At 44.3% G+C, this 12,258-nt stretch overlaps 1 protein-coding gene across 1 annotated transcript in view; it reads left to right on the top strand.

The window, feature by feature from the left end:
* Positions 1-5,470: 5,470 nt before the first annotated feature.
* The window catches only part of LOC129719070 (cytochrome P450 315a1, mitochondrial), a 33,485-nt gene continuing 26,697 nt past the window's right edge, over positions 5,471-12,258 (top strand). The window contains exon 1 of the mRNA XM_055670438.1: positions 5,471-5,489. The gene's annotated coding sequence lies outside the window, so the exon portion shown is untranslated. The remainder of the gene's footprint in view (positions 5,490-12,258) is intronic.

Genomic DNA, 12,258 nt, shown 5'->3' on the forward strand with positions numbered 1-12,258 from the left:
GTCTCCCGTCCCGTAAAACCTGGCAGGCCTTTCAGTACGTTTCAAATTCATTGCCCGGTGGGAACCGGGCAGGAGTGGGATCAGATGTCCTTTCCTGACTTGCGCCGGTCGGGGGTGTTATAGTTGCTCATAAGGCGCTATGGCAGCCGCCCCTAGCCATGGCCTCACTGCTTCGGCATAGATTACCATGGGACCAGATAGGCGACCACTCCAGTATGGATGAGGATAGCGGCTGTAAGGGGGACCCACTAAACAAAAATGAATTCAAATGAAAATAATCAACAAATGGGCGCAGATGGGTTGAAAAACCCGTTTGCACGAGGAGGCATCCAGAGGTCTCCGCCGAGAAAGGCGGAGATGGATGCAGTAAAGGACGCCTGCGAAGACGGCAAAGGCAGTACGCCTACCGGATCGACGCAAGACATCGCAGTGGCTGGTCCACTGTTGATAAAGGCGGTCGGAAGACAGCGAGACACGCTACCGAAGGTAGTAGCGCTGTCGGAGCAGCTCGATGCCATAATCGAGTTTGCGAAAAGTCGCACCAACACGACGAAGTACCTGAAGCAGGCTCTCTACATGCTTCGGTCCTCCGTCGATGCTGCGAAGAAGGAGCACACCGAGCTCAAGGCAAGAGCGGTGGCTGCAGAGAAGAATGCAACGGAGGTGACCGGAAGGGCGACGAAGTCGGTCCAAACGGACACCTGCACGTTTGCAGCGGTTTGCGCCTCCGGGTCAGCCGCAAAAAGAGCAAGGCAGTCTCCGGGGGAAGCCCCCGAGAACAGCAAGAAACGGTTGGTTGTGCTAAGCCCGCGAGACAGCACACCAACGGCCTCCAAGTCCGCCGAAAAGTCTGCCGAAGTGGCAGCTACGGGAAACCCTAGGATTACCGTGGGAGGAAGGAAGCGCCAAAAAGGCAGCAAGTGCAACGACGAGAAGGCGACAAATCGTCCAAAAATGGTAAAGAAGGCGCGAAGCAGGGGTGACGCCCTCATACTCAAGACGGATGGGTCCAAGTACTCCGAAGTCTTGAAGAAAATGAGAGGCGAAACCCAGCTCAAGGATCTGGGAGCCGATGTGCGGACCATCCGTCGCTCTCGCACTGGCGAGATGATCCTTGAGCTCCGTAAGGATGCTAAAAACAAGGGCGCTGCTTACAAGACGGTAGCCGAGCAGGTCCTCGGGAAAGATGTGCAAATTCGGGCACTCACCTCAGAGGTGACTCTCCATCTCAAAAACCTGGATGAAATCACCGAGAGGTGCGATATTGCACAGGCCCTCAAGGAGAAGTGCGGAGTGGAAGTAGCCACTGAGGTAATTCGCCTCTGTAAGGGTACAGCCACAGGAGGCCACTTTCCGGCTTGCATCGGCTGTTGCAACTCTGACCCTGAAGACAGCCAAACTTATGGTTGGCTAGTCAGTATGTCCCCTAAGCATACTCCAGCAGCCGGACGTTTGCTTCAGGTGTTTCGAGGGAGGACACAAGTCCTGGACCTGCAAGGGGCCCGATAGGAGCCAGTTATGTAGGCGTTGTGGTGGTGCTGGCCATAAAGCTAAAGACTGCGGGGAGCCTCTCAAGTGCTTGGTATGTACTGGAAAACGGGACGCCAAGCACTTTATGGGAGGCCCACGGTGCCCAGCCGGTAAGGCGGCCACGAAACCACGGGCGTGAGGGTGACACAATTGAACCTGAACCATTGCCATGTGGCACAGCAGCTGCTATACCAAGCAGCGTCTGAGTCGCGGTCGGACATCGCAATCGTATCGGACCCCTACTGCATTTCTTTCGGAAACGGTAATTGGGTTGCAGATAAGTCCAGTACGGCGGCCATATGCACGACCAGCAAGTTCCCGGTTCAGGAGGTTGTGTCAGCCTCAAATGAAGGATACGCGGTTGCCAAGGTGGACGGAGTGTTCTACTGCAGTTGTTATGCTCCGCCGCGTTGGTCTATCGAAAGGTTCACCCAGATGGTCGACTTGTTATCTATGGAGCTGACGGGACTAACACCCTTAGTAGTGGCGGGCGACTTCAACGCTTGGGCTGTTGAGTGGGGAAGCCGCCGCACGAATCGGAGGGGTCAGATCTTGTTGGAAGCTTTGGCAAAGCTCACCCTAGATCTGGCCAATGTTGGAACCAAGTGTACATTCAGCAGAAATGGTGCAGAGTCGATCATCGACGTGACGCTCTCCAGCCCAGGACTGATCGTGAACTGGAGGGTAGACGATGGCTACACCTATAGAGACCACCAGTCGGTCTGCTATAGCGTAGTCCATAACGTGAGGCGGCAGGCGACGGGTAGAGCCAATACTCCGACCGTCCGCGGGTGGAAGACATCGCATTTCGATGCCGAGGTATTTGCAGTAGCAATGAGTAGAGAGCGCGAGGGGGGCAGTTGGCTCCGCCCGAGTGCTGACCAGTTAGTTGCCACATTATCGCGGGCGTGCGACGCCACCATGCCTAGGACCCGCCAACCTAGGAATGGTAAGTCACCGGTATACTGGTGGACCGACGCGATAGCGGACCTCCGTAGCGCGTGCCTCCGTGCAAGACGGATGTTGCAACGTGCACGTACCGATGCACAGAGAGTAGAGCGCCGTGTAGCATTCGGATCTGCAAAATCGGCGCTTAAAAGTGCGATTAAGGCGAGCAAGAGGGCCTGCTTCGATAGGCTATGCGCGAGTGCCAGTACGAATCCGTGGGGCAACGCCTACAGAGTCGTAATTGCGAAGACCAAAGGCGTGTTGGCGCCTGCAGAGCGATCACCAGCGATGCTGGAGCGTATCATCGAAGGACTCTTTCCACGACACGAGCCAAATCCTTGGCCTCTGGTTGCTGAGTCTCACGTCCGACGTTCCAGTATCTCAGACACAGACCAGGGATGGTCGGCCAACCTGCCGGGCCTCCAATCCGTGAGAGACGGCAGCCGTGCCGAGGTTGTGGAGGAGGTAAGGGTTACGAATGAGGAACTCATCGTGATCGCCAATTCCCTATAGGTGAGCAAGGCACCAGGACCGGATGGAATCCCGAACTTGGCCATCAGGACGGCCATGAAAGTGGCCCCCGATCTATTTCGAGCAGTCATGCAGAAGTGCCTGGATGACTGCCTCTTTCCGGACAGGTGGAAGCGACAGAGATTGGTGCTGTTGCCGAAGGCTTGGAAACCACCAGGGGACCCATCGGCATACAGACCTATCTTTCTGCTGGACACTACGGGCAAGGTGCTTGAGAGAATTATCCTCAACAGACTGGTAAAGTACACAGAGGGTGTAAACGGTCTGGCAAGTAACCAGTTCGGCATCCGGAAAGGTAGATCCACGCTGGATGCTATTCCCTCTGTCACTAAGACGGCAGAGGTAGCACTCCAGCGTAAGAGTTGGGGCATTCGCTATTGCGCAATCGTCACGCTTGACGTGAAGAATGCATTCAATAGCGCCAGTTGGGACTCCATAGCGCTCGCGCTTAGAAGCATCCACGTACCGGTGTCGTAATACAAGATTTTGGAAAATTATTTCCAGATTTCCAGGAGGGTCAGAAGTGCGTCCCAATCACCGCAGGGGTACCGCAAGGTTCCATCCTGGGCCCGGTGTTGTGGAATGTCATGTATGACGGGGTGTTGAAACTAAAGTTCCCTGTAGGGGTTGTGATCGTCGGTTTCGCAGACGACATCACGCTAGAGGTCTACGGCGAGTCGATCGAAGAGGTCGAGTTGACGGCCGCGCACTGCATATGCAAGGTCGAAGACTGGATGCACTCTAGGAAACTGGAGTTAGCGCACCATAAAACGGAGGTTACGGTTGTGAACAACCGCAAATTAGAGCAACAGGCGGTGGTCAGAGTCGGTGACTGCACCATTATCTTAAGGCGTTCCTTGAAGCTCTTAGGGGTTATGGTTGACGATAAGCTCACATTCAAGAGTCACGTCGACTTTGCCTGTAAGAGGGCTTCAACGGCCGTTGCAGGACTATCTCGAATGATGTCGAATAGCTCAGCGGTATATGGCAGCAAGCGTAAACTTCTTGCCAGCGTGGTTTCGTCCATACTTAGGTATTGTTGGGCCAGTGTGGTTCAAAGCGTTAGGTACCAACAGTCATCGTCGTAAACTGGAAGGTACCTACAGGCTCATGTGCCTGAGGGTTGTGAGCGCGTACCGTACAGTGTCATACGACGCAATCTGCGTCCTGTCCGGCATGATGCCTATCAGCATAGCCATTAAGGAGGACGTAGAATGCTTCGATCAACGTGACACAAGGGGTATACGAGGCACCAGAAGGTCATTCTCGATGATCAGATGGCAGCAGGAATGGTCCAATTCCGCAAAGGGTAGATGGACGCATCGACTTATTCCGGACGTATCCGGATGGGTCGGGAGGTGCCATGGAGAAGTTAACTTCCACTTGACACAGATTCTGTCAGGTCATGGTTGCTTCAGGCAGTATCTACACAGATTCGGGCATGCGGGGTCCCCCATGTGTCCCGAGTGCGCGGATGCGGAAGAGACTGCTGAGCATGTCTTCTTCGTGTGCCCTCGTTTTGTGCATGCGCGGAGCGACATGATGGTAGTGAGTGGGCCAGACACCACTCCGGACAACCTAGTTCGGAGGATGTATTATGGGCTGGAGACTGAAGGGGTTTTAGTGGGTCCGGTCACTGATCCAAACCAACCCCACACTCCCTGACGTTGGTCACCTCAGGGGTTTGGATGCAAATTTCCCCTTCACCTGAAACAAAATATATATGTTTATATATGTATATATATATATATATATATATATATATATATATATATATATATATATATATATATATATATATATATATATATATATATATATATATATATATATATATAAATATATATATATATATATATATATATATATATATATATATATATATATATATATATATATATATATATATGTATATATATATATATATATATATATATATATATATATATATATATATATATATATATATATATATATATATATATATATATATATATTATATATATATATATATATATATATGTATATACATATATATATATATTTATATATATATATATATATATATATATATATATATATATATGTATATATATATATATATATATATATATATATATATATATATATATATATATTTATATATATATATATATATATAAATATATATATATATATATATATATATATATATATATATATATATATATATATGTATATATATATATATATATATATATATATATATATATGTATATATATATATATATATCTATATATATATATATATATGTATATATATATATATATATATATATATATATATATATATATATATATATATATATATATATATATATACATACATCTTGATTGGTACAAGGATCATCCGAAGTACCTGCTCCTGCTTCCCCGCGAACGACGAAGGATAACACCCCCGGACAAAAAATCCAGTATTGAATAATGCTGGTAAAATTCATGTGAGTAATTTTCCAATTATAATTTTTTTAATTTGAAGTGAATATTAAAAAAGTCCAGACTAGCTGGCAATGTGAAACGATTTTTATTTATATAAGTAGAAGAAAAAAGTAATATCATAATTAAGAAAAAGAGTCGATTAGACTTCTACTTCGGTAGAATTATGTCGAATCCAGCTCCGAACGCTGTAGAGGAAGAAACCCCTCCATTAACGATGCAGCAGTTCATTGATATTGGACGGCTTCCGGATTTTATCCGTGACCTCCAACCTTTTGATGGGAAACCAACAGAATTATTGGCTTGGTTAATCGATGTGGAAGGTATTTCTGGCATGTACCGAGAAGCGGGTGCAACTAATGCTCAACTCGAGCAAATACAACGTTCGGTTCATAGGAAGATTAGAGGCGAAGCCGCCGATATCTTGAACTCGAACAATGTTTATTATGATTGGGCGGAAATGAAAAGAACTCTACTTCTCTATTATAGAGATAAAAGAGATCTAAAAACTCTTGATTATGAATTAAGTTCGGTGAAAAAGTATTCCAACGAAAGTTTGAGTGGGTATTTTTCAAGGATTAACGAACTATTATCATCTATAGTAGCACAGCTACAAACAGACGAAAGATTTTTCCAACACGCGGAGTCACACATTAATTATTTTCGTGACAAAGCGACGGACGCTTTTATTAGAGGTCTAGAAAAACCTCACTGTCAGCTATTGAAAACATTTAACCCAAAAACGCTGAATCAGGCGTACCAGTTTTGTTTAGAGTACTATAATTAGATGTCAGATCAGCTCCCTTTCGGAACGAACATGCGACCATAATACCCAAACCGAGAGACTTGGAAGTCGATAGAACACCTCTAAGGACACCCCTAAGAAGACACCCTCCCGCTCCGCCACCAATTCCAGCACCAAGACATTTTGAGCAACATAGAATGCCACCGCACCCCGGGCAAAGCTGCCGTCCTTTCTTCCAGAATCAACAAGCAATACAACCTCCTCCTAGGCCATTTTACCCGAAACCTCAGCCTAGGCCGGAACCAATGGATATTGATTATAGTATCCGCACGCGAAACGTCAACTATGGTAATCGCCCGAACGACATGCAGAGATTTCTCCCACAACCAAATCAGGTGCCTTTCAAGAGGCAAGCCCATCCAATTGACACCTTACCCGAAGCTCAAGCAGAACAATTTAATGATTATGAGCATTACAATGCTCAAGCGTTCGACCCATATTCACAGTACGACGAACATCAGCATGGTGAATTTCATAATGTATACGAAGAGCAAGCGGAACATTTTTCATACAGTGACCAAATGCCTTCAACTTCAGCGAATTTTTTAGATTGGAACCCAAGTTGGTGAGGCCTAGTTTACCTTACATCAACTTAAAAACGACAACAGGAACATTTCCATTTTTAATCGACACAGGAGCAAATATAAACCTAATTAACCCGAATCTTGCATGGGCTTACAAAAGCAGCAGACCATACAACTTCAGTGCCAACGACATAACCAGTGCCAATGGTACATTCAATGCCACATCTGCTATCGATATAAATTTTTTCTCACCAAAAATCAACCATGTAGGTACATTTTTGTTACATAAATTTCACCCATTCTTCTTTGGAATTGTTGGAACTGAAATTCTAAACGCACTCAACGCAGTTATAGACCTTTCTAACAATATACTACACCTCTCAAAAGGAAACGAAAAATTACATGTTCCACTCGAATCTTATTGTCCACAGAAGAAAACATCCAATAATTCAACACGACAAACGCCACACAGCGAAAACCATATGCAACAGACAATTGAAAATGACCTACTCCAAGACAACAATTCAGGCAAAACACAACATTCAGAACGGCTCATCTTTCAACCAGCGTAAAAAAAACAGCTACTCGAAGTACTGAGCGAACATGTGAAAGCATTCCACACACCCGACTCAAAGTTGACCTGCAGTACCGAAGTAGAGTGTGTCATAAAGACAACCGAGTCCACCAAAAGGTTTATATGTATCCGAGGGCATATGCCGAGGAAGTAAACAATCAAATCAACAAATTGCTTCAAGACGGAATAATACGACCATCACGTTCTGCCTGGACGTCACGATCTGATGCGTCAGGAAAAAAGAAATTTCGAATGGTAGTGGACTACCGTAAACTGAATGAAAAAACTGTGTCAGACCGGTACCCAATGCCAGAAATTAATTATGTAATCGACCAACTGAAGGGTCAAAAATTTTTCACCACCCTCGATTTAGCATCCGGTTTTCATCAGATAAAAATGAGAGAGTGCGATATCGAAAAGACAGCTTTTTCAATTGAAAACGGTAAATACGAGTTCACACGTATGCCGTTTGGCTTAAAAAATGCTCCCGCTACATTCCAGCGTGCCATTGACGACGTATTAAGAGAGTATATTGGGAAAATATGTTATGTCTATATTGATGATGTAATCATTTTTGGAAAAACTTTGGGAGAAGCCTTGAAGAATATAGCTACAATTCTGAAGGCTTTGAACGATGCAAACTTAAAAATCCAGCTTGATAAATCTGAGTTCTTACACAACGAAATTGAATTTTTAGGTTATATCATTTGTGCTGATGGTATCAAACCTAACCAAAACAAAATCGAAGTAATTAATTCATACCCAGAGCCAAAGAGTCTTAAAGAACTTAGAGGATTTTTGGGAATGATGGGTTATTATCGTCGATTTGTCAAAGATTTTGCAAAAATTGCGAAACCATTAACAAATCTCTTAAGGGGGGAGAGAACCCCTAATTCTTATAAAAAAGTAGGAGGGTGGTATTCAAGACACGACCGCATGACGTTGACTACCGTATTCTTAAAAAAAAAAAATATTCCATTGAAGCAAATAGTATAGGGAATTGCAACGCTTCTTTTACAAAACTTCTGTAACAAAATTTCGAGGCTCCAAAAGGTACCAGTTTCCGATTATTTTCGTCCAGAATTCCAGCCATTTGAGTATTTTGCAGTAGCCATTTATTACTAACAGCCACCAGCATAACGGGTGAAACCGGCACGAGATGACCGGTACTATTTTGTCTTTCCTCCTTTCAGCTGCTAACACCTAGCGCTGTCGTGAAATTAACATCAACATGAACATGCATTTTTGCAAGGTTTTTTTTTCCGCTAGCAACAGCAATTGTAAAACATAAAATTCAACTAACCGCTTCTATTATAAAACTGCGAGGCACCAAAAGGTGCCAGTTGCCGATTTCTTGTTTACTGGTTTCCGTCCAGAATTCCAGCCATTTTAGTACTTTGCAGTAGCCACCAGCATCACGGATCAAACCGGCACGAGATGACCGGTACTATTTTGTTTTTCCTCCGAGCGTCCGTATGTATCCGGTACGGTTTAATAATGAAACTGATGGGGTGAAATGTTCGAACGATACGTTTTATACCAAGGCTTCGTCAGATAAATAGAAAGAGGGATGGGCTACATAGATGATGAAATGGCAGAGACAAATGTTTCTTGAAAGCTGCGCCGGCCGCTGTCGTAATATTAACACCAACACAAACATGCATTTTTGCAAGGTTTTTTTCCGCTAGCAGCAGCATTTGGTAGAACAGAAAATTCTATTAGCCGCTTCTGTACCAAAATTTCGAGGCACCAAAAGGTGCCAGTTGCCGATTATAGTTTCCTGGTTAGTCCGTCCAGAATTCCAGCCATTTAAGTGTTTTGCAGTAGCCATTTACTACTAAAGCCACCAGCATTACGGGTGAAACCGGCACGAGATGACCGGTACTATTTTGTATTTCCTCCTTTCAGCTGCTAACACCTAGCGCTGTCGTGAAATTAACATCAACATGAACATGCATTTTTGCAAGGTTTTTTTTCCGCTAGCAACAGCAATTGTAAAACATAAAATTCAACTAACTGCTTCTATTATAAAACTGCGAGGCACCAAAAGGTGCCAGTTGCCGATTTCTTGTTTACTGGTTTCCGTCCAGAATTCCAGCCATTTTAGTACTTTGCAGTAGCCACCAGCATCACGGATCAAACCGGCACGAGATGACCGGTACTATTTTGTTTTTCCTCCGAGCGTCCGTATGTATCCGGTACGGTTTAATAATGAAACTGATGGGGTGAAATGTTCGAACGGTACGTTTTATACCAAGGCTTCGTCAGATAAATTAAAAGAGGGATGGGCTACGCAAATTATGGAATGGAAGAGACAAATGTTTCTTGAAAGCTGCGCCGGCCGCTGTCATAATATTAACACCAACACAAACATGCATTTTTGCAAGGTTTTTTCCGCTAGCAGCATCATTTGGTAAAACAGAAAATTCAATTAGCCGCTTCTGTACCAAAATTTCGAGGCACCAAAAGGTGCCAGTTGCCGATTATAGTTTCCTGGTTAGTCCGTCCAGAATTCCAGCCATTTAAGTGTTTTGCAGTAGCCATTTACTACTAAAGCCACCAGCATTACGGGTGAAACCGGCACGAGATGACCGGTACTATTTTGTATTTCCTCCTTTCAGCTGCTATCACCTAGCGTCCGCATGTCACTGGTGCGGTTTTGGAATCAGAATGATGGGGCGCCGGCCGCTGTCGTAAAATTAACACCAACAAAAAGATGCATATTTGCAAGGTTTTTTCCGCTAGCAGCAGCATTTTGTAATAAAACAGAAAATTCAATTAGCCGCTTCTGTAACAAAATTTCGAGGCACCAAAAGGGGCCAGGTGCCGAATATATCCATGCTTTTGGTCAGTCCGTCCAGAATTCTTTCAAGATAGCGTCCGTATGTAGCCGGTACGGTTTAGTAATGAAACTGATGGGGTGAAATGTTCGAACGGTACGTTTTATACCAAGGCTTCGTCAGATAAATTAAAAGAGGGATGGGCTACGCAAATTATGGAATGGAAGAGACAAATGTTTCTTGAAAGCTGCGCCGGCCGCTGTCATAATATTAACACCAACACAAACATGCATTTTTGCAAGGTTTTTTTCCGCTAGCAGCATCATTTGGTAAAACAGAAAATTCAATTTGCCGCTTCTGTAACAAAATTTAGAGGCACCAAAAGGTGCCAGTTGCCGATTATAGTTTCCTGGTTAGTCCGTCCAGAATTCCAGCCATTTAAGTGTTTTGCAGTAGCCATTTACTACTAAAGGCACCAGCATTACGGGTGAAACCGGCACGAGATGACCGGTACTATATTGTATTTCCTCCTTTCAGCTGCTATCACCTAGCGTCCGCATGTCACTGGTGCGGTTTTGGAATCAGAATGATGGGGCGCCGGCCGCTGTCGTAAAATTAACACCAACAAAAAGATGCATATTTGCAAGGTTTTTTTCGCTAGCAGCAGCATTTTGTAATAAAACAGAAAATTCAAGTAGCCGCTTCTGTAACAAAATTTCGAGGCACCAAAAGGGGCCAGGTGCCGAATATATCCATGCTTTTGGTCAGTCCGTCCAGAATTCTTTCAAGATAGCGTCCGTATGTAGCCGGTACGGTTTAGTAATGAAACTGATGGGGTGAAATGTTCGAACGGTACGTTTTATACCAAGGCTTCGTCAGATAAATTAAAAGAGGGATGGGCTACGCAAATTATGGAATGGAAGAGACAAATGTTTCTTGAAAGCTGCGCCGGCCGCTGTCATAATATTAACACCAACACAAACATGCATTTTTGCAAGGTTTTTTCCGCTAGCAGCATCATTTGGTAAAACAGAAAATTCAATTAGCCGCTTCTGTACCAAAATTTCGAGGCACCAAAAGGTGCCAGTTGCCGATTATAGTTTCCTGGTTAGTCCGTCCAGAATTCCAGCCATTTAAGTGTTTTGCAGTAGCCATTTACTACTGAAGCCACCAGCATTACGGGTGAAACCGGCACGAGATGACCGGTACTATTTTGTATTTCCTCCTTTCAGCTGCTATCACCTAGCGTCCGCATGTCACTGGTGCGGTTTTGGAATCAGAATGATGGGGCGCCGGCCGCTGTCGTAAAATTAACACCAACAAAAAGATGCATATTTGCAAGGTTTTGACGTTGGACTAACGTCTATATCGAAGTTAGGCACCTGAATTTGAAAATCTAGTAATTCAACCGGGGAAAACCAGGGAAAAGTGGTCAGGTTTTGAGCGCTTATATATCAGTCATTTCTTTTCAGAATTTTGAGGTTTTGGCATCAACCGATCAGAAATTCTTTTACGGTTGAATTTATGTAACAAAAATAACCTATTGTTCGAGATACACTATTGAAAAATTGATAAATCACAACGATTGTCTAAATCATAACGAGCAACCAATCACCACCTCTCTTCACAAGCACAGTCGACACTAACGGATACAACCGATCTGACTTTGTAAACAGTCTCACAGCTTTCAACCAATAACGAGCTCGCTTTCGGTAGCTGCAACAGGTGTTTCAACACCGTTTTAAAATGCTTCTTTTATCATTACCACTGAACAGATTCTAAACACCAATGGCTTGATTGATAGGGGAAATATTGCGCAAGATTGTCATATAGTAATTTAAATATGTTTTCGATACTAAACTAGTTAAAAGTTGTGTTAAAAGTCGTGCACATTCAACCAATCACAAGCTCGCTTCTTGTTTGCTCGCGGATGGATTTTTGCTTTGGGCTATATAATAGCCTGTGTCGTCTCATAGCAGTCTTCAGTTAACAAGTGAAAGGCCACCAGGCCGGTCTTGTATAATCAGCAGCGGTGGCTGATTCCAGCGGCCAAACTGAGCTGCAGCAGAACCAGAGCGGTGGTATCAGGCA

Source organism: Wyeomyia smithii, chromosome 1, assembly GCF_029784165.1.
Source record: "Wyeomyia smithii strain HCP4-BCI-WySm-NY-G18 chromosome 1, ASM2978416v1, whole genome shotgun sequence".
Taxonomy (NCBI): domain Eukaryota; kingdom Metazoa; phylum Arthropoda; class Insecta; order Diptera; family Culicidae; genus Wyeomyia; species Wyeomyia smithii.